Source organism: Oncorhynchus masou, chromosome 23 (assembly GCF_036934945.1).
Source record: "Oncorhynchus masou masou isolate Uvic2021 chromosome 23, UVic_Omas_1.1, whole genome shotgun sequence".
NCBI lineage: Eukaryota > Metazoa > Chordata > Actinopteri > Salmoniformes > Salmonidae > Oncorhynchus > Oncorhynchus masou.
The window spans coordinates 53,850,965-53,875,884 of record NC_088234.1 but is presented as its reverse complement, the minus strand read 5'-3'; the positions used below and the strand labels follow the sequence as shown (position 1 = coordinate 53,875,884).

The window sequence follows — 24,920 nt, the reverse complement described above, 5'->3', positions numbered from 1 at the left end:
CATGAGAGTGATGGTGTAACACCAACCCACTTGTGGTCTGACCTCAAAGTGTCCATTTGATTAAGGCAGCAAACTGTGTCTATGTCTGAGGGGGAGTCCGAATTAGGAGTCGGGTTGAAGTTTCAGTCTCTGTATCAGTGTTTGAATAACTGCTCTGCTGCTTGATAGTAAGCATTGAATCTGTTATTTTCTGTTGGCATTATGAAAGTTATTTGGTGCCATAGATGTGTGCTCTCCACCTTTTAATACAGACTTATATCCTGGATATAAAGATGGTTGATTTGTGCATAAAAAACTAACATACAGGAATCTACAGTTAAGTTATGATGTACAGAATCTCTCTCCATTAAGATTCTAGTGGACTTCGGGTGAAATTGTTGCTTCCGTACGACTAAGAAAATTATACTCTAAAAAGTGATGATGCATTTATATATTTGGATTGGAGCAATTTCATGCTCCACCCTCTCACTCAGGTTAAAAAGCATATCAACTGCATATCAGCATTATGCATAATTACTGAACTCTGATTCTGTGAATATTCATAGAATGACTGCTTTTCAAGCAGCACGCAATTGCAAAATGATACTAATGATGCAGTGGGTGAAACTTAATCTCCCCAGATTCAGTAAGATTCATCTAGAATGTTTAATATGAGTAAAGATGAGAATATTCAATATGAGAAAATCATGGTTGGTACGGTTTAAATTAGGCCAATACAATTTGAGAAGGAAGTGTAGGCCTGCAACGTCATCCATTTCACTTATATTTGCCACCAAGCTGATTGAAACATGCATAAGCTACAGGCCCATGACCAATGTAAATTGACTAAGTCTTAGGCCTCTGATGTAGCCTACATAAATAAAGTGTGTGTATGCCTGTGATGACGGCCATCATCATGTGACTGTAGTGCACCATTTTCTCTACTCTGTTTAAGCTACACTTTACACTGAAAGTTGAGTGTTTTGCAGCGTTTTACCCCCGCCAATATTTTGTTGATTTGGTTACATTTTGCATAGATTTTTCAAATGCTTTTTGCAACTAATATGAGCAGACTGCGTTTGGCAACATTATGTCTCAGCCATATCCTTTGTAGCCCATTACAGTAATGTTTTTGTTGATAAAGGACTAATTGCATTTGAGTCGTTTTAGTTACCATTCCAGTATTCAAGAAAAAATCGTACCTGTATCATTACCTTGTTCGCCAGAGGTCATTTCCTTGGCGCGCACTCCCAGAAGGGCAGGGGTAATAGTTTGGGAATAGATGCGGAGTCAATGGAACACAGGCGCAGACGTTCCATTGACCAGATTGGCACACAGCCAACAAATCTGATCTTACGAAGTAGATATTCATTAAGTCTGTCATGATTTATGTCTTGTAACTGGCCCAAAACTTCCGCCTAAAATGACATGTCCAAATCGAACTGCCTGTAGCTCAGGACCTGAAGCAAGGATATGTCTATTCTTGATACCATTTGAAGGAAACACTTTTTGTGGAATTAATGTAGGCGAATATAACGCATTAGATATAGTATAAGATAAGACAAACAAAAAAACATGCGTTTTCAATTTTATTTTAATCTTAGAAATGAAAGAGAAAGGCCATTCAATCAGATACTGTAACGGTTTTCTGTAGGCGAAGGAGAGTCGGACCAAAATGCAGCGTGTAGATTGCATCCATGTTTAATGAAAACGTAAAACACGAATCAATACAAAATACTACAAAAAACAAGAACATAATGAAAACCGAAACAGCCTATACTTATGTAAACTAACACAGCGACAGGAACAAGGACACTAAGGACAATCACCCACGAAACACACAAAGAATATGGCTGCCTAAATATGGTTCCCAATCAGAGACAACGATAATCACCTGACTCTGATTAAGAACCGCCTCAGGCAGCCATAGACTAACGCTAGACATCCCACAAAACCCCAATACAAAAACACACCACAATAACCCATGTCACACCCTGGCCTGGCCGAATAAATGAAGAATAAACATAATATATTTCGACCAGGGCGTGACAGAACCACCCCCCCCCCCCCCTAAGGTGCGGACTCCCGGACCGCACATCAAAACAATAGGGAGGGTCCGGGTGGGCGTCTGTCCATGGTGGCGGCTCCGGCGCGGGACGTGGAACCCACTCTATAAATGTCTTAGTCCCCCCTCCTCGCGTCCTAGGATAGTCCACCTTCGCCGCCAACCATGGCCTAGTAGTCCTCACCCAGAACCCCACTGGACTGAGGGTCAGCTCGGGACTGAGGGGCAGCTCGTGAAAGAGGGGCAGCTCGGGACAGAGGGGCAGCTCGGGACAGAGGGGCAGCTCGGGACACAGGGGCAGCTCGGGACACAGGGGCAGCTCGGGACTGAGAGGAAGCCCGGCACTGAGAGGAAGCCCAGCACTGAGAGGAAGCCCAGCACTGAGAGGAAGCCCAGCACTGAGAGGAAGCTCAGCCAGGTAGTTGGAATCAGCAGATCCTGGTTGGTTGACGGTTCTGGCAGATCCTGGCTGACTGGCGGATCTGGAAGAGTCTGGCTGACTGACGGATCTGGAAGAGTCTGGCTGACTGGCGGATCTGGAAGAGTCTGGCTGACTGGCGGATCTGGCTGCTCCATGCTGACTGGCGGCTCTGGCTGCTCCATGTAGACTGACAGCTCTGGCGGCTTCTTGCAGACTGACAGCTCTGGCTGCTCCATGCAGACTGGTAGCTCCATGCAGACTGACAGCTCCTTGCAGACTGACAGCTCCTTGCAGACTGACAGCTCCTTGCAGACTGGCAGCTCCATGCAGACTGGCAGCTCCGGCTGCTCCATGCAAACTGACAGCTCTGGCTGCTCCATGTAGACTGACAGCTCTGGCTGCTCCATGTAGACTGACAGCTCTGGCTGCTCCATGTAGACTGACAGCTCTGGCTGCTCCATGCAGACTGACAGCTCTGGCTGCTCCATGCAGACTGACAGCTCGGGCTGCACTAAACAGGCGGGAGACTCCAGCAGCGCAGGAGAGGAGAAAGGCTCCGGTAGCGCTGAACAGGCGGGAGACTCCAGCACCGCAGGAGAGGCGAGGCGCACAGTAGGTCTGATGCGTGGTGCTGGCACTGGTGGTACTGGGCCGAGGACACGCACAGGAAGCCTGGTGCGGGGAGCTGCCACCGGAGGGCTGGGGTGTGGAGGTGGTACTGGGTAGATCGGACCGTGCAGGCGCACTGGAGCTCTTAAGCACCGAGCCTGCCCAACTTTACCTGGCTCGATGCCCACTCTAGCCCGGACAATACGAGGAGCTGGTATATACCGCACCGGGCTATGCACCCGCACTGGAGACATCGTGCGCTCCACAGCATAATACGGTGCCTGCCTGGTCTCTTTAGCCTCCCGGTAAGCGCAGGTCTCCTACCTGGCTTAGCCATACTCCCTGTGAACCTCCCCCAAGAAATTTTTGGGGCTGACTCTCGGGCTTCCTTCTGCGCCGCCGTGCTTGCTTCGCCATCTCCATTCTCCTATAACCTTCTTCGCACTGCTCCAGTGAATCCCAGGCGGGCTCCGGCACTCTCCCTGGGTCAACCGCCCACCTGTCTATTTCCTCCCAAGTAGTGTAGTCCCGATATTGTTGCTCCTGCTGCTGCTGTTGCCTCTCCTCATACCAAAGCCTCTCAGCTCTCGCCGCCTCCAGTTCTTCTTTGGGGCGGCGATATTCTCCAGGCTGATCCCAGGGTCCTTCTCCAAACAATTCGTCCTCCCATGTCGATATCCTCTTTTGTTGCTCCTTGGGGCGGCTACACTCCCCTGGTTTAGCCCAGGGTCCTCTCCCGTCGAGGATTTCCTCCCAAGTCCAAAAGTCCTTTTTACGCTGTTTCTCCTGTGGCTCCTGCCTGTTGACACGTTGCTTGGTCAGTTTGTGGTGGGTGATTCTGTAACTGTTTTCTGTAGGCGAAGGAGAGTCGGACCAAAATGCAGCGTGTAGATTGCGATCCATGTTTAATGAAAACGTAAAACACGAATCAATACAAAATACTACAAAAAACAAGAACGTAACGAAAACCGAAACAGCCTATACTTATGTAAACTAACACAGCGACAGGAACAAGGACACTAAGGACAATCACCCACGAAACACACAAAGAATATGGCTGCCTAAATATGGTTCCCAATCAGAGACAACGATAATCACCTGACTCTGATTAAGAACCGCCTCAGGCAGCCATAGACTAACGCTAGACATCCCACAAAACCCCAAGACAAAAACACACCACAATATCCCATGTCACACCCTGGCCTGGCCGAATAAATGAAGAATAAACATAATATATTTCGACCAGGGCGTGACAGATACGAGTTTACGTATAATTTAGAGTCTGACTGATCCTGTGAAGCATTACATTACTATACTATATTTTGTATCAAGTCTGCCAGGAGCTTGCCCAAATGTGCTGAATTGGTCAATTGATATATATGACTCACCACCTGGATTCGGTCTTAAGTAGCAAAATTTGAAATGTTTTTTGTTTTACATTGGATAAAAGTAGACTCAGAGTGACAAAATGATATATCCTACACAGCAGGAACCATGGGAAAGTAATGATACTTTGAAAGTTGATACACTTGAAACTCACCTTTGAGAAAAGGGCATTTGAATGTTTTGGTACCTACTGGAGAGCTCTCCTTTGTCTACACCCATTCAGCATTGTTCAGATCCTCTTAAGACAGCCCCACTCATTTCTTTAAGGATTCACATAAACAGTGAGTAGTGTAGTAAAGATTAAGACTAAAAGTGGTAGTAGCCTACAATAAGGAACAATTCCAGGTAAATGGGAAGTATCCAGATAAAAATTACCCAGATACACTTGTCAAAATTGATGGGTCATGTGAAATAAATGCTACAAGCCACAGCCACATCCAGTGGTGGAAAAGGTACTAAATTGTCATACTTGAGTAAAAGTATAAATCATTTCAAATTCCTTATATTAAACCAGACGGCACAATTGTTTTTATTATTGACAGATAGCCAGGGGCACAATGTACTTAAGTATCAAAAGTTAAATTACAAATATAACCCATTTCAAATTCCTTATATTAAGAAACCCAGACGGCACAATTGAATTATTTTGTCATTTTTATTGATGGATAGCCAGGGGCATGCTCCAACACTCAGACATAATTTACAAATGAATCATTTGTGTTTAGTGAGTCTGCCAGATCAGAGGCAGTAGGGATGTTCTGTTGATAAGTGAGAGAATTGGACAATTTTCCTGTCAAAATGTAACGAGTACTTTTGGGTGTCAAGGAAAATGTATGTAGTAAAAAGTACATTATTTTCTTTACAAATGTAGTGAAAAGATTCAAAAAAATATAAATAGTAATGTATACCAGATACCACAAAAAACTACTTAAGTAGCACTTTAAAGTATTTTTACACCACTGCCCAAATACCTTCACACCAGTACATTAGCATACTTTATATACTGTTACACATGCACTTATCACATAGTATTCCAAACATAAGTTAAGGCCATGCAACCTGTTGAAACCTGAGTGAGTTATTTTTTTGCACATGTACAGTATATAAACAGATGCATGCACCATACATTTATGTGGTGGACACTTGATACTTATACATAACACAAAATCATGTTACGACCAAACATATCAATATTCATTTTATATATCAATATTTTGCTAAGTCTTGCTAAGTGGAGGGTCTCTACAGAAGGTGTAAACGGTACAGCCAAATGGTTACTTGCATAGTAGCAATATCTGAAATAGTGTCAATATAAATCAAATATACAGTATGTACAAGAACAATATTCAATAACGTTATCAGTGATAGACGAGGTAGTTATATGCATACAATCAGGGGGAAAAGTGGTTGGGCAGCAGGATAAACACAAATAGTAGCAGCATGTCTGGCTTGTGTGTTAGGAGAGAGTCATGTGAATAGAGGCACTGCAGATAGTGCTGATGACTGGTCCGTCCAAACCACGCATGAACAAGGAAATCTATATTCGGAGAGCCTGTTTCTGTCCTGCCCTTGTTTTTGCTGCAGGGCATGTGATCTTGTCCCTGATCTGTCAGGATTTGGCCAGGGTTGTTCCGGGTTTTTGTCAGTAGATGTCCCCATTGTGCTTTTTGTCCCTATGTTTTTCCCTTGATCCCCATTATTATTTGCACCTGTGTCTCGTTTCCCCTGATTGTATTTAAACCCTTTGTTTCCCTCAGTTCTGTGCTCTGTGTTTGTATGTTAGCACCCTGCCCTAGTGTTCTGTGTGCTCTTGTCGATTCCGGGTGAAGTTCTTGTGGTATTCTGTTTTTTTTGTTTTTGTTTATTTTTGGTGAGTTTCTTTTGAGGTCTTTTTGTGTTTTTTCCTACCACCTTTTGGATTTGCCATTTTTTGTTTTTTAGGATTTTTTCTTTATTAAATACACCGTCTTAAGTACTGCTGTGTCTGCCTCATCTTCTGGGTTCTGCTGTCTATTCGTGGCTCAGTTGGTTAAGTGACTGTTTCTCACTCCGGAGACCCAGGTTCGAAACCGGGTCCTGACAGAAACACAGAGCCAAAAATGAACCCAGAGGCAGCCAGTTCCCAGGACCTTTTTGCCACGCTGTCCCACCACCAGGAGACTGTCCAACGCCACGAAGCCGCCCTGGTTCAGCAAGAGGCCTTAATGGCTAGACATTCTCATCTTCTGTCGGAGATGCTGACTTCCATTAAGCAAATATCTGATCGACTTACCCCGGCAACAGTTTCCGTCCCAGTACCTCAGGTTCACGTACCCATGGCAGTTAACCCCTGGCTGAACCTCGTCTTCCACCTCCCCAACGGTTCTCAGGTGATCCAAGTGCTTGTAAAGGCTTTCTCACTCAATGTTCTCTCTCCTTTGAGCTGCAACCCTCGTCGTTTCCCACCGACCGGTCTAAGATCGCATATATCATCACCCTGCTGTCGGAAAAAGCCCTGGCCTGGGCTACTGCTGTGTGGGATGCCCATAGTTCCTGCTGTGCCAGCTACTCTGCCTTTGCTGAGGAATTCAAACGAGTGTTTCAAGGCCCAAGCAGTGGTTCTGACTCAGCCAAACAGCTCCTGACTCTCCATCAAGGTTGGCGCAGCGTGACGGACTATGCCATCCAGTTCCGCACGGTGGCAGCAGCGAGTGGCTGGAACAACGAGGCGCTCACGGTGTGCTTTCTGAAAGGCCTTTCCGACACTATCCAAGATGAACTGGCCACTCGGGAACCACCGGACAATCTCGAGTCCCTGATCAAGTTGGCCTCACGCATTGACCAGCGTCTGAGAGAGAGAGAACTCAACCGTAGACCTCTAGCTCCTATCAGTCCCAGCTCCGAGTCCCCACCTTTATCATCGCTGGCTCCACCGGAACCCATGCAGATTGGACGCATCTCCCAGGCTGAGAGAGACCGCCGGATGAGGGAGCGACGCTGTCTATATTGCGGCAAACCGGGCCATTTCCGTTCCACGTGTCCCGGGCTCCAGGGAAACGCTCTGTCCCGTACAGACCGGGGGAACTGTAACGGGAAACATAACCTCCTCCCATCCGTCCAACTCCCGTCTGCTCATTCCAGTCACCCTCTCCTGGGACAACCACAAGCTTCACCTTCAAGCCTTGGTAGACTCTGGAGCCGCAGGTAACTTCATGGATGGTGTCTGGGCGAAGGAGAATGGCGTTCCCTCTGAACCTCTAAGTGAACCCATGAGGGTTACTACATTGGATGGAAGCCCTTTGGGATCTGGACTTGTCACTCATGTCACTACCTCCTTGAGACTTTCAGTTTCACAACACCAGGAATTGATGAACTTTCATTTGATCTCCTGTTCCGAGTTCCCTCTCGTCCTTGGATACCCCTGGCTTCACAGCCATAACCCTCACATCGACTGGTCTGTGGGCACTATCAAGCAGTGGGGTCCTACGTGCCAAGCTACTTGTATTTTCCAGAATTCCCCGAGTTCTACTCCCGAGTCTTTAGAATCCATCGACCTGACCCGAGTTCCCGAGTGTTACCATGACCTCAAACTGGTGTTTAGCAAACAGAGGGCCACCATGCTACCACCCCATAGACCTTACGATTGTCCCATCGACCTGTTTCCGGGCACTTGCCCCCCAGGGGTCGGATCTTTTCCCTATCTCCACCCGAACGAGCTGCTATGGATACCTACATCAAGGACGCTCTGGAAGCAGGCCTCATGCGTCCATCCACCTCCCGGCGGGAGCAGGGTTTTTCTTTGTGGCCAAGAAAGACGGTGGATTACGTCCTTGCATCGACTACCGGGGACTCAATGACATAACCGTCCGTAACCGTTACCCGCTACCCCTTATGGCCACAGCCTTCGAGCTGCTCCAGGAAGCAGTTGTTTTCACTAAGCTTGACCTGCGGAACGCATACCATCTTGTGCGGATCAGACCTGGTGACGAGTGGAAGACCGCTTTCAACACGCCTACTGGTCACTATGAATACTTGGTGATGCCCTTCGGCCTGACCAACGCCCCAGCGGTGTTCCAAGCGCTCATAAACGATGTGCTTAGGGATATGCTTAACATATTTGTGTTCGTTTACTTGGATGACATCCTCATCTTTTCGAGCTCCCTTCAAGAACACACTAAGCATGTCAGACAAGTACTCAAACGCTTCCTGGACAGCCATCTGTACGTTAAGCCGGAAAAATGTGAATTCCATTCATCCCGAGTACAATTCCTGGGATTTGTAGTGGAACCCGGTCGAGTCCAAATGGACCCTAGGAAGGTAGGGGCGGTAGCGGATTGGCCCACCCCCAAATCCGTTAAGGATGTTCAGCGTTTCCTGGGCTTCACAAACTTTTACCGCAAGTTCATCAAGAACTTCAGTTTGGTGGCAGCTCCTCTCTCAGCTTTAACCAAAGGTGGCAATGCAAGGTTTTTGTGGGGAAGAGAAGCTGAGACGGCCTTCCAAGGACTCAAGCAGCGCGTCCTCTCTGCTCCCATCCTGATACTACCGACTACGGATGAACCATTTGTGGTGGAGGTAGACGCATCAGAGGTTGGTGTTGGAGCTGTCCTGTCTCAGAGGGGTGAAGACAAGAAGCTTCATCCGTGCGCTTTCTTCTCACACCGGCTTACCCCGACTGAGAGGAACTACGATGTGGGGGATCGTGAACTCCTAGCGGTTAAGATGGCATTGAAGGAATGGAGACACTGGCTCGAGGGGCTTCTCACCCGTTTCAAGTGCTTACGGACCACAAAAATCTGGAGTATATCCAGCAGGCGAAGCGATTGAACTCTAGACAAGCTAGATGGTCTCTTTTCTTCAATCGATTCCAGTTTATCCTCACCTATCGGCCCGGGTCGAAGAATCTCAAACCGGATGCCCTGTCCCGAGTCTACGCTCCTGCCATTCGAGATGACACGGACATGCCTGTCCTTCCTGCTGCTAAGATTGTGGCTCCGATCTCGTGGCAAGTTGAGGATACCGTGAGACGTGCTCAAGCTAGCGAACCGGACCCTAAAGGAGGCCCTGCCAATCGGTTGTTTGTCCCCAAGGCAGTGAGGACTCAGGTCCTTCTGTGGGGCACTCCTCTCGCCTCACCTGTCATCCGGGCGTAGGTCGCACCTTGGAGTTCATCCAGCGTAAGTTCTGGTGGCCTACCATAAGAGAAGACGTTGCCACTTTCGTCAATGCCTGCCCCGTGTGCTGCCAGGGCAAATCTTCTCACCTCCGCCCTCAAGGACTCCTTCACCCTTTACCTGTTCCCCACAGACCCTGGTCCCATATCTCATTGGACTTTATTACTGGACTTCCTCCATCCCATGGCAATACTACTATCCTAGTCATAATCGACAGGTTTTCAAAGGCGGCCAGGTTCGTCCCTCTGACTAAGTTACCTTCTGCCAAGGAAACGGCTGAGTTGGTAATTAATCATGTGTTCCGAGTCTTCGGCATTCCTCAAGATGTGGTTTCTGACAGAGGTCCCCAGTTCGCCTCAAGGTTTTGGAAGGCCTTCTGCCAACTCATGGGGGCTTCTGCCAGTCTATCTTCAGGGTACCATCCGGAGTCCAACGGCCAAACAGAGAGGATGAATCAAGAGCTGGAAACCACCCTCCGATGTATGACTCGTGACAACCCGTCCACATGGTCATCCTTTATTGTTTGGGCCGAATACGCGCACAACACCTTGCGCTCCTCCTCCACTGGTATGTCCCCGCACGAGTGTCAGTTTGGCTATGCTCCTCCATTGTTCCCGGACCAGGAGGCAGAAGTCAGAGTGCCTTCAGCCTTGAGGTTCGTCAGACGCTGTCGGCTTATGTGGAGGAAGACCCGTCTTAATCTGATGCGTTCCTCACAGAGGTATCAACAACAAGCCAACAGACGTCGCCGTCCCGGGCCTACCCTGCGCCCCGGCCAGAGAGTCTGGCTTTCCACAAGAGACTTACCTCTACGGGTGGAGTCTCGCAAGCTGTCCCAAAAATACATCGGTCCCTTCAAGGTTGCCAGGAGAGTTAACCCAGTTTCTTATCGCCTACACTTACCCAGATCCCTTAAGATTAATCCCACATTTCATGTGTCATTGTAAAAACCTGTTGTTTTTTCTCCCCTTGTCCCGGCAGACAGACCTCCCCTCCGCCTCGTGTCATTGGAGGCCAGCCGGCTTATACCGTCCACCGGATACTGGATTCCGCCGGGTGCAGCGGTCCTGGCAGTATCTGGTGGACTGGGAAGGCTACGGTCCTGAGGAGCGCTCCTGGGTTCCTGCCAAAGACATCCTGGACCCTGACCTCATTCGTCAGTTCAGGGCCCTCCACCCTGAGAGAGCTGGTAGGAAAGTCAGGAGCCGTTCCTAGGGGGGGGATTCTGTCAGGATTTGGCCAGGGTTGTTCCGGGTTTTTGTCAGTAGATGTCCCCATTGTGCTTTTTGTCCCTATGTTTTTCCCTTGATCCCCATTATTATTTGCACCTGTGTCTCGTTTCCCCTGATTGTATTTAAACCCTTTGTTTCCCTCAGTTCTGTGCTCTGTGTTTGTATGTTAGCACCCTGCCCTAGTGTTCTGTGTGCTCTTGTCGATTCCGGGTGAAGTTCTTGTGGTATTCTGTTTTTTTTGTTTTTGTTTATTTTTGGTGAGTTTCTTTTGAGGTCTTTTTGTGTTTTTTCCTACCACCTTTTGGATTTGCCATTTTTTGTTTTTTTAGGATTTTTTCTTTATTAAATACACCGTCTTAAGTACTGCTGTGTCTGCCTCATCTTCTGGGTTCTGCTGTCTATTCGTGGCTCAGTTGGTTAAGTGACTGTTTCTCACTCCGGAGACCCAGGTTCGAAACCGGGTCCTGACATGATCTTGTCAAAAATATAGTTTGTCTAGCTGTGTCCAGTCCAGATGATGCTTTTAAAGGCAGACCATCTATGAGAGGAAGGATGTCAGCGTTGCGCAGCAGCTGAAACCTGGTGCCGACAGTCCGAAAGCTCCTTGGCGATAACACCAGGCACCAAAGCATAAAAGCTGTAAAACAGGGAATAACAAAAAAAATAATCAGGAGACATTACAATCCTGCAAACATCAATTCACCTCCCAAGTTTAGATAAGAATAACCTCATACAATGAAAATTATTTTTTTACCTGAAGTGCTGGTACTACTTGATCTGTGGCAGCGGCCTGAGGTGCGGTGTTGTTGACAGCCATAGCTTTCCACCAGCACCGCGCCATCCTCCAGTCCAACTAGCTGTGGGATATTGACCCCGTCACAGTGCTGTCCTTCACAACACTAGCAATCTCATACAAAGTGTTCACTCTGGTCTTTCTAAAGAGCTGCTTGATGAGGCCGAAGCACCAGTCAGGGACAAACTTGGTGTGGCCTATGATCAGGAAGTGAAGGTCCAGATTGTGGTGGAGCTTGTGCATGGTCCACCAGGCACAATACCAGAGCACAAACTTGTTCTTGTTTTGCCACTGCAGTTACCACATTTCAGGTCCACATGTGTTTTCCCCAACTCCATACTTGCATGCATAGTTGATGACTGCGCTGCTGCCTTTGCTTGCTTGTGCCAGCTCTCTTTTTGATGGCTGGTGGATTAGTCAGGCATGTTCTACTAATTGAAGCTGAAAGACAAATTCCAGATACAAATATGTTAGCATTATTATACAAATAGATGTGAAATGGCATTCTGAGATATAAATACACTTGATTTGATTTGTAGTCATATAGCCCTTCTTACATCAGCTGATATATCAAAGTGCTGTACAGAAACCCAGCCTAAAACCCCAAACAGCAAGCAATGCAGGTGTAGAAGCACGGTGGTTAGGAAAAACTCTCTAGAAAGGCCAACCTAGAGAGGAACCAGGCTATGGGGAGTGGCCAGTCCTCTTCTGGTTGTGCCGGGTGGAGATTATAACAGAACGATCTAGAAGAAAAAGAAACGCACATCTATTTAGGTGAGGTGCTGGCAAGCGGAGTAGAAAACTTGAAAATAAAAGAGAGCCGCACACTCTAGGAGCTCAGATGCAAAAATGTAATTCCCAACATTTCGACAGCTAAGCTGTCTTCATCAGGGTATAATTATAACAGAACATGGCCAAAATGTTCAAATGTTCATAAATGACCAGCATGGTAAAATAATAATAATCACAGTAGTTGTCGAGGGTGCAACTAGTCAGCACCTCAGGAGTAAATGTCAGTTGGCTTTTCATAGCTGATCATTGAGAGTATCTCTACCGCTCCTGCTGTCTCTAGAGAGTTGAAAACAGCAGGTCTGGGACAGGTAGCACGTCCGGTGAACAGGTCATGTTTCCATAGCCTCAGGCAGAACAGTTGAAACTGGAGCAGCAGCACGGCCAGGTGGACTGGGGACAGCAAGGAGTCATCATGCCAGGTAGTCCTGAGGCATGGTCCCAGGGCTCAGGTCCTCCGAGAGAGAGAAAGAGAGAATTAGAGAGAGCATACTTAAGTTCACACAGGACACCGGATAAAACAGGAGAAATACTCCAGACAAGAAAGACCACGTCAGCGACTCAACGCACTCAAGTGACGCACCCCTCCTAGGGACGGCACACAACACACAGTTCATACAAGTAATGTTAGCTACTGTAGCCAGCCAGCCATCTAACGTCAGCTGGCTAGCTAACAGCAAGCATTAACGAGCAATACAAACGGATTGTCATAGCAGGCTAAAGTTAACCAATAGGTTCAATGGTAGCTAGTTAGCAATGCAAAATGGCATTCTGAGAAAATATCACTAATGTCACACCTCATACACATAAGTTAATGTTAGCTAGCAGGCCAGCTACCTCGCTAGCTAGCTAACAGCAAGCTGGGTACTTTTGTTTAGACATGTCACGTTGACATTAGCTAGCTAAAACATGAACTATAATCCCAATCCATAGAGTAACGTTACTAGCAATACAAACCGATTGTCATAGCAAGTTAAAGTTAGGTTCAAATAACATTAGGTTCAATGTTAGTTAGCAAGCCAGCCATCCATCAAACTCCAGCTCGCTAGCTAAAAGCAAGCTTTAGCCTGCAATGAAAACTTTGACAAAATTAGAAATGCATATTATCTGTAGCTAGATTCTTACCTGTATATATGAAAGAAAGCTTCACGGCAGGCTGCAACCCCTTTTATAAGACATCCTGTGTTTCCATTTAGTTTGCACAGCTTGTTTGGCCTGTTGTGTTCCACTGATTTCAAAACATGTTATTTTCAGGGTGAGAGAGTCAGCATTGCATGGCAGACAGCAGGGATCCGAACTGTAGATCCCAGTTCCTACATTTAAATATAACAATTGATTTTATCAAACAAAACTATGCTACATTTTATCTCTGGGTCCATTCAGGATGACAAATCAGGCCTCAATGTAAGTACCTTATTTACCTTTCAGTGATAAAAGTGTTTTGTTGTTGTGCACTCTCCTCAAGCAATAGCATGGTATTTTGTCACTGTAATAGCTACTGTAAATTCGACACTGCAGTTAGATTAACAAGAATTTCAGCTTTCTGCCCATATAAGACATGTCTATGTCCTGGAAAGTTGTCTGTTACTTACAACGTCATTCTAGTCACATTAGCACACTTTAGCAACAAATGTCCCGTTTTTTCTTTTAGGGACACCGATCCCGTTTAAGTCCGTAGATCCGAGTCCTGCAATTCGACTTATTTTGACATGGCTTAGGCCTATGACCAGGGTGGGACATTTTTGTAAAAAAAAAACACAGGTTAGGTGTATTCAGGATTCTTGGAACATTAAATGAACACACAAAATGTGACTACTTTTAGATTTTTGGGGAATGAAATGTAAAATATGCTAATATGTTTTAGGTGGTTTGACACTTTACTCAAACAGTAATGACATAAGACAGGCAAAAGGGAGTAACAGTGTGGAGGTTGGAAGCAGGGACTGATCCCGGTTCTAAGGTGGAAATGATGCCATACGATACGTGCCGGGGAGTGTTACCACTACCTCAAGGATCTGCAACAGGAAATAGCCCTGCTAGTATTAGTGGTTGTTGGCAATGGGTAACCAAATCATAGATTGCCGTCTCCTTGGCCATAGACTGCTTGCAAAGTAAAGACACAAGCATTTTGTAAGAAAATCCTGCTTGCTCCCCAGGAGGGTTGGCCACACCTGGTCTATGTTTCCCAAGTACTAGGTGTTTGAAAATGTTCTTGTTATAACAATGAATTTCTCTAAATCACCTAACCTCAAGAAAAATATAATGAATATCAATATTCAGGTGGTTCATGCCTACCTGTTGAAGATCCATGCCATGATCTTACTCTACATAGACAATATGTGTTTATGATTTGTGAGTCCCCTTACCATCTCTGCCTAGCATGTGTACAATACTAAAATGTCAAATTATATTTCATTCTATGAGCATTTAATATCCAATGCTTATTTGTATGACTTATTCAAAACTGTCCATGAAAGGCTGCAAAAATACATTTCTGATGGCACAAATTGTGAAGAAGTGGAATAATAAAACAAGTGTGGGGAATAACAGGGATGTTCTTGCTGACAAGCACACTAATTACCATATATTTTAGCCCATTGTTAAGAATGAAATTGTTCCACTGATCAGACTAAATAAAGTAAATAAATATTAAAATCTCCTGATGACAATCTGCATCTCACCCTAACCAAATAATTGTTCTATTTATTGTCACCCCTCTAGAAACGTATACCTTTGGGTTAGAAAAAATTATGTTCATTGTTACAAATCAGGTCACTCTACCAAACTTCCCTGCTAATACATACAGTAGGTCTCTGTCTGCTGCCTTTTTTGTTGTCTCAGCCTAAATACCAATCACCAAACGAGGGGACAAATTTGCACATTTTTTAAATTTATTTAACCTTCATTGAACTAGACAAGTCAGTTAAGAGCCAATTTTTATTTACAATGATGGCCTACCTTGGCCAAACCCGGACAACTGTGCGCCGCCCTATGGGACTCCCAATCACAGCCGGATGTGATGCAGCCTGGATTCAAACCAGGTACGACACTTCTTGCACTAGTGTCTTAGACCACTGCGCCACTCGGGAGACCCTAAATGCATGTGTGGATTAAATCGACTTTAGTACATGCTGTCAAAAGGCTGCATTCTGCAATAGGGACGGGAGTAACAGCAACCTAATTTTGTTGACAACGTTGTACATAAAACTACGGAAGTCCAGAGAGGTCATATGAATAAAAAATTATTCCCTTGTTATGTCGAGTTCACAATTGAATTATCTCATGATCACATCAAAACAAAGTTATTTTGTCTAGTTGTTTAACAAGATTACCTAGCTAGCTAGTTCGCTTATAAGACTAGCCAAGTTAGCTATGTTTGCTTGCATGTGATTGACTGTGGTCTTGGGGGTGCCTGGGAGACAGTGCTGCATGTCAGGCATGTTCAGTTCCCCCATTAACTTGCTAACATTCTAATGTACAATATAAACGGATAATGAGCTCCAAACACAAATGAAAGCATGATGTGAGCATGAAATGTACCATCGCTAAATGTGGCAAGCAATAAAGATGTATGCACTGATCGATCGTGGCCTCTGCTGCCTCAACCATACTGTCAATCTATCATCAATACGCCCACTCCTATTTATAGTTTATCTCGTGATCTCGACAAAATAATGTTTGTTATGTTGTGATCATGAGAAATAATTTGATCTCGACATAACAAGGGAATCATTTTTTAAATTCATGAGAAGAGGGTCAAATGCAGAGTACCACAGTATAAGTCATAATATCCATAAAACTGAAAGGTCAAACAGGGTAATGGTTCCAAAAACATTTCTCCAATAAGGGATTTTTTATAAACAATTAAAATAAAGGTTGTGTTTCATGTAGGCTTACCCTGGTGTGATGTTTTGATAACCTTGTAAATCTCTCTTGGATATCCTTGATATCAATTAGCATTTTCGATTCTGAGAGTAAATAGAGCTGAATATATTGATAAAAGTAACCTTATCCGAGAGGGATTTACATGGTTATCACAACGTCACGCCAGGGTAAGTCTACACAAAACACAGCCCTTATTTTAAGTGTTTCTAAAATATCCTATGGGATAAAGGAATGGTGGAAAAATGATTGGAACCATTTCCCTGTTTGACCACAAGGTTTTATGGGTAATATGACACCTCCAATGTAGGGCCTATGTCAAGTTAGGCCAATTTATTTTGCTCCTTTTTTCCTTGCTTTCTCCTTGGTCTTGAGCACATTAATGCAGTTGCCAATGATAGCTCCCTAAACCTTAGTTCAATAAATTTGGCAACTATTGGAAATACTCTTGCATCCTGTTCTACCAACCTATCACCTCCTTTGGTCCTGAGACACCGGGAGATTGGGAGAATCTCAATTGTATACTCCTCACATCCTCTCTCCTCACCACCTTCTCAAAACTGATTTAATGAGAAAGCTAGTCCCTCCCCTCTGACCTTCTCCTCCAATGGGTATTGAGAAGGAGAAGAGGAGAGGGGACGTATGCAATTGAGATTCTCCCACAGTAGAACCTATTGTGTGTGTGTGAGTCAAATCAAATATAATTGTATTGGTCATTTAGGCTTACACATACATCTCATTCCAAAATCATGGGAATAAATATTTAGTTGGTTCCACTTTTGCTGCTATAACAGCCTTTACTTTACTGGGAAGGATTTCCACTAGATGTTGGAACATTGCTGCGGGGGACCAACTGCTGCTTGCTTCCATTCAGCCTCAAGCATCAGTGAGGTCGAGCACTGATGTTGGGCCATTAGGCTTGGCTCGCAGTAGGCATTCCAATTCACCCCAAAGGGGTTCGATGGGGTTGAGGTCAGGGCTTTGTGAAGGCCATTCAAGTTCTTCCACACCAATCTTGACAAACCATTTCTATATGGACCTCGATTTGTGTACGGGGGGCATTGTCATGCTGAAACAGGAAAAGGCCTTACCCAAAATGTTTCCACAAAGTTGGAAGCACAGAATCTAGAATGTCATTGTATGCTGAAGCGTTAAGATTTCCCTTCACTGGAACTTAAGGGCCCACAGTAGCCCAAACCATGAAAAACAGTCCCAGACCAGTATTACTCCTCCACCAAACTTTACAGTTGGCACTATGTATACGGGCAGGTAGCGTTCTCCTGTCATCCGCCAAACCCAGATTTGTCTGTTGGACTGCCAGATGGGGAGCGTGATTCATCAGTCCAGAGAACGTGTTTCCACTGCTCCAGAGTCCGATGCAAGCTTTACACCACTCCAGCCGACGCTTGGCATTGCGCATGATGATCTTAGGCTTGTGTGCGGCTGCGGAAACCCATTTCATGAAGCTCCTGACTAACGGCTCTTGTGCTGACTTTGCTGTTTGGAACTTGGGAGTGTTGCAACTGAGCACAGACAATTTTACTCGCTACATGCTTCAGCACTCGACGTTCCCCTTCTGTGAGCTTGTGTGGCCTACTACTTTGCGGCTGAGCTGTTGTTGCTCCAAGACATTTCCACTTCACAATAACAGCACTTACAGTTGCCTGGGGCAGCTCTAGCAGGGCAGAAATTAGATGAACTGACTTGTTGGAATGGTGGCATTCTATGACAGTGCCATTTTGAAAGTCACTTCTGTAAGGCCATTCTACTGCTATGGTTATTTGCTTGATTTTATACACCTGTCAGCAATGGGTGTGGCTGAAATAGCTAAATCCACTCATTTGAAGGGGTGACGACATAATCTTCTATATATATTTTAATTTTATTTAACCTTTATTTAACTAGGCAAGTCAGTTAAGGACAAATTCTTATTTACAATGACAGTCTACCGCGCCAATCCTTAACCTGGACAACCCTGGGCCAATTGGGACTCCAAATCACAGCCGGTTGGGATACAGTCTGGAATCGAACCAGGGTCTGGTTCTGAGATGCAGTGCCTTAGACCGATGTGCCTTAGACCGATGCGCCACTCGGGAGCCCCATATATAGTGTATGTGTAAGCCTATGTGACCAATAAAATGTGATTTGACCCACGCACACTATAGGCCTACTGTGGGAGAATTTCAATTGCATTCTCCTCACATCCTCTCTCCTCACCGCTCAAAATCCATTGTAGGAGAAGATCAGAAGGGAGGGACTGGCTTCCTCATCCAATCGGTTTTGAGAAGGAGGCTTTTGGATGATGGTGTGTGTGTATACACAATATGGACAGCATATGAATAGAAAGTGTGTGTGTATGTGTGTTTTATAGTTGCTCTCGATTTAAGTAGGCCTAATCCTACCAGCAGATGGCTCTGTTGATACTGTGGTATAGGTTTTGTATGAGAACTGGATGACAACATTAATTACCCTTGAATAAACTTTAGGCTAATAATTAAGTGTGTAGCCTTAATTACTTATTAATATACAACATTTTAGATAGGCCTTAAAAATAAAACAAAAACGACACATTTAGGCTACCAAAATAATAATCTAATTTTAATTTTCTTCACTTTCGGGCTAGTGTGCCTTGTGCCTGCTTATAATATCTTTATTACACTTATGCCGGTACTCGTGCTATATCACTTCAAAGCGTAAGGCAAGGTGGTTACATCAAAAAAACTTAATCATAGAGAAATTATTATCATAGAACGTCCAAGATCCTATCAAGATCAGGAATGTGGATGATGCGAATGCTCTGCTGCGGTGCTCACTTACAGATTAATGTATGCACCCCGGGGAGGGACTAGTTCGCTCGTATTTCTAATGTAGGGACTGTCATAAGGCTTCTCTATCCGCCGAATAGCAAGAGAAATCCTCTCCTAAGAGGTTTACGTCATGGAAGATAAGCTACATTTCCATGTGCACTTCTCATAAACACCAGTGAATTAAAACATTAACGGAGCTTTTTTTTCCTCAGACACGAAACCATATCATTCCTCAAGACGCCGCGAGATCACATTTCCGACATCTACGGTAAGAATGCCTCTTCTTTGATGATGCCTCTGTTATTCATATGCCAGCCTGAGCCTCGTTAGCATAAAACCAATTGAAATTGTATTATTGAGATATCACTCTAATGTAGGCTAATGTGTTTGACAATTAAATCCGCGTCAACGAGCTCTGTAAATAGGCCTACCGCATTAAGGCTAACGTTATATGGCAGATGTCAAAACATTTATTATCAGATTGTCCATGTAGCCTAGGTATATTGTGTGCTGTCTTCGAATGCAACATGAATCAATCGATATTTTGCATACCGGTGTTCCTTACATTGGCATGAGACAGAGGTTACCCCATGTAGGCAACGCCTACACACAGCCATACAGTAGCAGCCTACGCTACAGTAAATGTGGGTTAGTGGAGCAAGCCCGCGCCTCTTGCTCCCATCAATAATATTTACAAATGCATTCATTGATAACGTTTGATAACTGTGAATCTAAACATTTTTAAATGGCACATTCCTGAGCCTTCAGTAGCTCATATTCACCAGCAGTAGACTTTCACAAACAGGGCCGGCTCCAGGCAGAAGCAGTCTCTTTGGGCCCCCGCAACTCAGTTGGGGTCTCAATTTACAGTTGAGAGTTAGAATAGGAGAGTACACAAAGTTCAAGTTCAGAATTTGGTTGTGCATGAGAAGTTGTACTCTTGTTTTGTCAGCTACTGACAGTCCTTAATAAGCCATGTCAGCTACTCATTATTAGATTGGTTAGTTAGTCAAGCCAATTATCTACACATCTAGTAAACATGCCCTAATACGGACCGGGCACACAGGGCACATGCCCAGGAGCCCTGATATCCAGGGGGTCCCCATTTTGATTTGGTGAGTTATCTCACTCAGATATCATTAATATGGCATAAGTTGTGGCAAAATGTGTAGAATTGCAGGAAATTTGCTTTAAAACTGCAAAAAATGTCTCTTCACCCTATGGCAATTTTTTTTACAATGGCAGGAAATGAACTTTAAAAATGTAAATTTTTCTCTCCGCCGTCAAGAGGGGGACCACAAAAATAATTGCCCGCTTGATGGGAGGGCCTCTCAAACAAATATTGCTTAGGGCCCCCAAAAGGCTAGAGCCAGCCCTGCTCACACCTTCAGTGAAGGAGGTTCATCCACCTGGTCTAGACAGTTGTGAAGGAATGAGGAGCAGAGAACACATTAATGCATATTTATAAGTAGGCTACCCAATACCACAGGTTGCCTAATGTCTAGCTGTGCGTCTAAAAATGTGCTTGATACTGTAATTGTTAGGGGTGCAGTAGATATGTTATTTATCAAATAAGTATTATACAAAAAATTTTCTCTTCATTTTTATTGTCAGTTAAAAACAAATTCTTATTTCGAATGATGGCCTACACTGGCCAAACCTGGACAATTGTTCGCCGCCCTATGGCACTCCCAATCATGGCCGAATGTAATATAGCCAGGATTCGAACCAGGGTGTCTGTAGTAACACCTCAAGCACTGAGATGCAGTGCCTTTGACCACTGCACCACTCGGGAGCCCCAAGTACATAAGGACATGGAATTGTGTAAATACTTCAGCAATAACCTGTGCTCAACTCTGCATATGTTTATGTGCTCATCAGTGAGGTAATGTTGACTTTCCATCTTGTGCATAACAGGAGCCTGCATTAAGCCTATCAGACAGCTTTCGGGGGGATTGGTTGATTGAATGAGTGAGTGAGTGGATTTGTTTGCATACCTTTCTAAAAATCCGATCCTCTTAACAAAGGCACGTAATTGAAAGGATATACCATATGCAATGAGTAATTGCTCTGTGTAATGTAAGGAAAACTCTATTAGCCTGTATAACAGTAAATAGACTATGCGGCCCCATTTGGCAGTAATTGGTCCATTATTTGACGTAGGCCTAGCATTCAAATTAATCAAAGTTCTCATGCATGAATTATAGATGTTGTTCATTCACAATATCAGTGTAATGTCCTTCAGCACTATCCCTGATCAAATGACCCAATAAAGCTAGATAATTTTAGACTGATATACAGGCGCTTTATCCAGAAGTCTATGACTAATTTATTGGCTGTGACATTCTTTTTCAACCTGGAGATATGTGGGATGGAATTAGATACAGTGTGTTGCTCAAATGGAGATTATTCATTTCATGATTACTTTTTTTCCCCATGTCAAGAATTCACAGTCCGGGGGTTGGTAATCACTTCAATAGCAGTGTCTTGCAGGTTTGTCTTTTGCTCAATTGCAATCCAGTTAGGCTGCGTTTAGACAGGCAGCCCAAATCGGATAGTTTGTTTTTGCTAATTGATCTTTTGACCAATCAGATCAGCTTTGAAAATGTGTTTGGAGCATTAAATACTTAATACTTAATACCTTAAATTTATCTGAGACATTTCAAACAAAAGCAGAAGGAAAGGCTGATTGAAACAGCTTAGCAGACGTGTCTATTGGTTTGAGTTTCCTCAAAATGGTTTAGCATTGAGTGAGCTTACAGTTTCTTCAGAAAGTATTCACACCCTTTGACTTTTTCCATATTTTGTTATGTTACAGCCTGTATTAAATTGAGATTTGGTGTCACCGGCCGACACACAATACCCAATCATGTCAAAGTGCAAATATGTTTTTAGCCATTTTTACAAATTAATTTAAAATTAAAAGCTGAAATGTCTTGAGTGAATACGTATTCAACCCCTTTGTTATGGCAAGCCTAAAAATGTGCTTAAGAAGTCACATAATAAGTTGCATTGACTCACTCTGTGTGCAATAATATTGTTTAACATGATTTTTGAATGACTACCTCATCTCTATACCACCCACACAGTGCAGTCGAGCAGTGCATTTCAACCAGTAAGACCAGGGAGGTTTTCCAGTGCCTTGTAAAGAAGGGCACCTATTGGTAGACGTGTAAAAATAAAAAAGCAGACATTGAATATCCCTTTGAGCATTCTGAAGTTATTCATGAAACTTTAGATGGTGTATCAATACACCCAATCACTACAAAGATCCTAACTCAGTTGCCGGAGAGGAAGTAAACTGCTCAGGGATTTCACCACGAGGCCAATGGTGACTTTAAAACTTAGAGTATAATGGCTGGGATAGGAGAAAACTGAGGATGGATCAACAATATTGTAATTACTCTACAATATAACCTAAATGACAGAGTGAAAAGAAGGAAAATATCCCAAAACATGCATCCTATTTGCAATAAGGCGCTAAAGTAAAACAAAACAAAAATGGCAAAGAAATTAACTTTATGTCCTGAATACAAAGTGTTATGTTTGGGGCAAATCCAACACAACACATCACTGAGTACTACTTCATATTTTCAAGCATAGTGGTGGCTGCATCATGTTATGTGTATGCTTGTCATCGGCAAGGACTAGGGAGTGTTTTAGGATAAAAAAATGTAATAGAGCTAAGAACAGACAAAATCCAAGAGGAAAACTTGGTTCAGTCTGCTTTCCAACAGCCACTGGGAGACAAATTCATCTTTCAGCAGGACAATAACCTAAAACACAAGGCCAAAAATATCCTGGGGTTGCTTACCAAGACAACATTGAATGTTCCTGAGTGGCCGAGTTACAGTTTAGACTTCAATCATCTTGAAAATTAATTGCAAGACTTGAAAATGTCTGCATAGTAAAGATCAACAACAAACGTGACAGTTTGAAGAAAAAACAAATAATAATGTGAAAATATTGTACAATCCAGGTGTTCAAATTTCTTAGACTTACCCCGAAACTCCCACAGCTGTAATAGCTGCCAAAGGTGATTCTAACATGTATTTACTCACGGCTGTGAATACTTACAGTTGAAGTCGGGAAGTTTACATACACTCAGGTTGGAAGCATTAAGCATTATTTTTCAAGAACTCCACAAATTCCTTGTTAACAAACTATAGTTTTGGCAAGTCAGTTAGGACATCTACTTTGTGCATGACACAAGTAATTGTTTACAGACAGATTATTTCACTTATAATTCACTGTATCACAATTCCAGTGGGTCTGAAGTTTACATACACTAAGTTGACTGTGCCTTTAAACAGCTTGGAAAATTCCAGAAAATTATGTCATGGCTTTAGAAGCTTCTGATAGGCTAATTGACATAATTTGAGTCAATTGGAGGTGTACCTGTGGATGTATTTCAAGGCCGACCTTCAAACTCGGTGCCTCTTTACTTGACATCAGGGTAAAATCCAAAGAAATCAGCCAAAACCTCAGAAAAAACATTGTAGACCTGCACACGTCTGGTTCATCCTTGGAAGCAATTTCCAAATGCCTGAAGGTACCACGTTCATCATACAAACAATAGTACGCAAGTATAAACACCATGGGACCACGAAACCATCATACCGCTCACGAAGGAGGCACATTCTGTTTCCTAGAGATTAACGTACTTTGGGGTGAAAAGTGCAAATTAATCCCAGATCAACAGCAAAGGACCTTGTGAAGATGCTGGAGGAAATAGGTACAAAAGTATCTATATTCACAGTATAACGAGTCCTATATCGACATAACCTGAAAGGCCACTCAGCAAGGAAGAAGCCACTGCTCCAAAACTGTCATAAAAAAGCCAGCCTACGGTTTGCACATCGGGACAAATGATCATACTTTTTGGAGAAATGTCCTCTGGTCTGATGAAATAAAAATAGAACTGTTTGGTCATAATGACGATCGTTATGTTTGGAGGAAAAAGGGGGAGGCTTGCAAGCCGAAGAACACCATCCCAACAGTGAAGCACGGGGATGGCAGCATCATGTTGTGGGTTTTTTGGGCTGTAGGAGAGACTGGTGCACTTCACAATATAGATGGCGTCATGAGGACAGAAAATGATGTGGATATATTGAAGCAACATCTCAAGACATCAGTCAGGAAGTTAAAGCTTGGTTGCAAATGGGTCTTCCAAATGGACAATGACCCCAAGCATACTTCCAAAGTTGTGGCAAAATGGCTTAAGGACAACAAAGTCAAGGTATTGGAGTGGCCATCACAAAGCCCTGACCTCAATCCTATAGAAAATGTGTGGGCAGAACTGATAAAGTGTGTAGGAGCAAGGAGGCCTACAAACCTGACTCAGTTACACCAGCTCTGTCAGGAGAAATGGGTCAAAATTCACCCAATTTATTGTGGGAAGCTTGTGGAAGGCTACCCGAAACATTTGACCCAAGGTAAACAATTTAAAGGCAATGCTTCCAAATACTAATTGAGTGTATGTAAACTTCTGACCCACTGGAAATGTGATGAAAGAAATAAAAGCTGAAATAACTCACTCTGCTATTATTCTGACATTTCACATTCTTAAAATAAAGTGATGATCCTAACTGACCTAAGACATGAATTGTGAAAAACTGAGTTTAAATGTATTTGGCTAAGGTGTATATGAACTTCCGACTTCAACTCTATGTAAGTTGTATATTTCTGGGGGTGGGGTGCTTTGGATAACTACTGGCTGTATGCGAATGTGTGATGCGCTTTTGGACCAATACTGGCTGTATCCGAGGCTCAGCCAATCATTCACATATACTGTAAATAGAATG

At 44.0% G+C, this 24,920-nt stretch overlaps 1 protein-coding gene across 1 annotated transcript in view; it reads left to right on the top strand.

Moving 5' to 3' along the window:
- Positions 1-19,150: 19,150 nt before the first annotated feature.
- Positions 19,151-24,920, top strand: part of LOC135511051 (receptor-type tyrosine-protein phosphatase epsilon-like) — a 46,912-nt gene continuing 41,142 nt past the window's right edge. The window contains exon 1 of the mRNA XM_064932534.1: positions 19,151-19,384. The gene's annotated coding sequence lies outside the window, so the exon portion shown is untranslated. The remainder of the gene's footprint in view (positions 19,385-24,920) is intronic.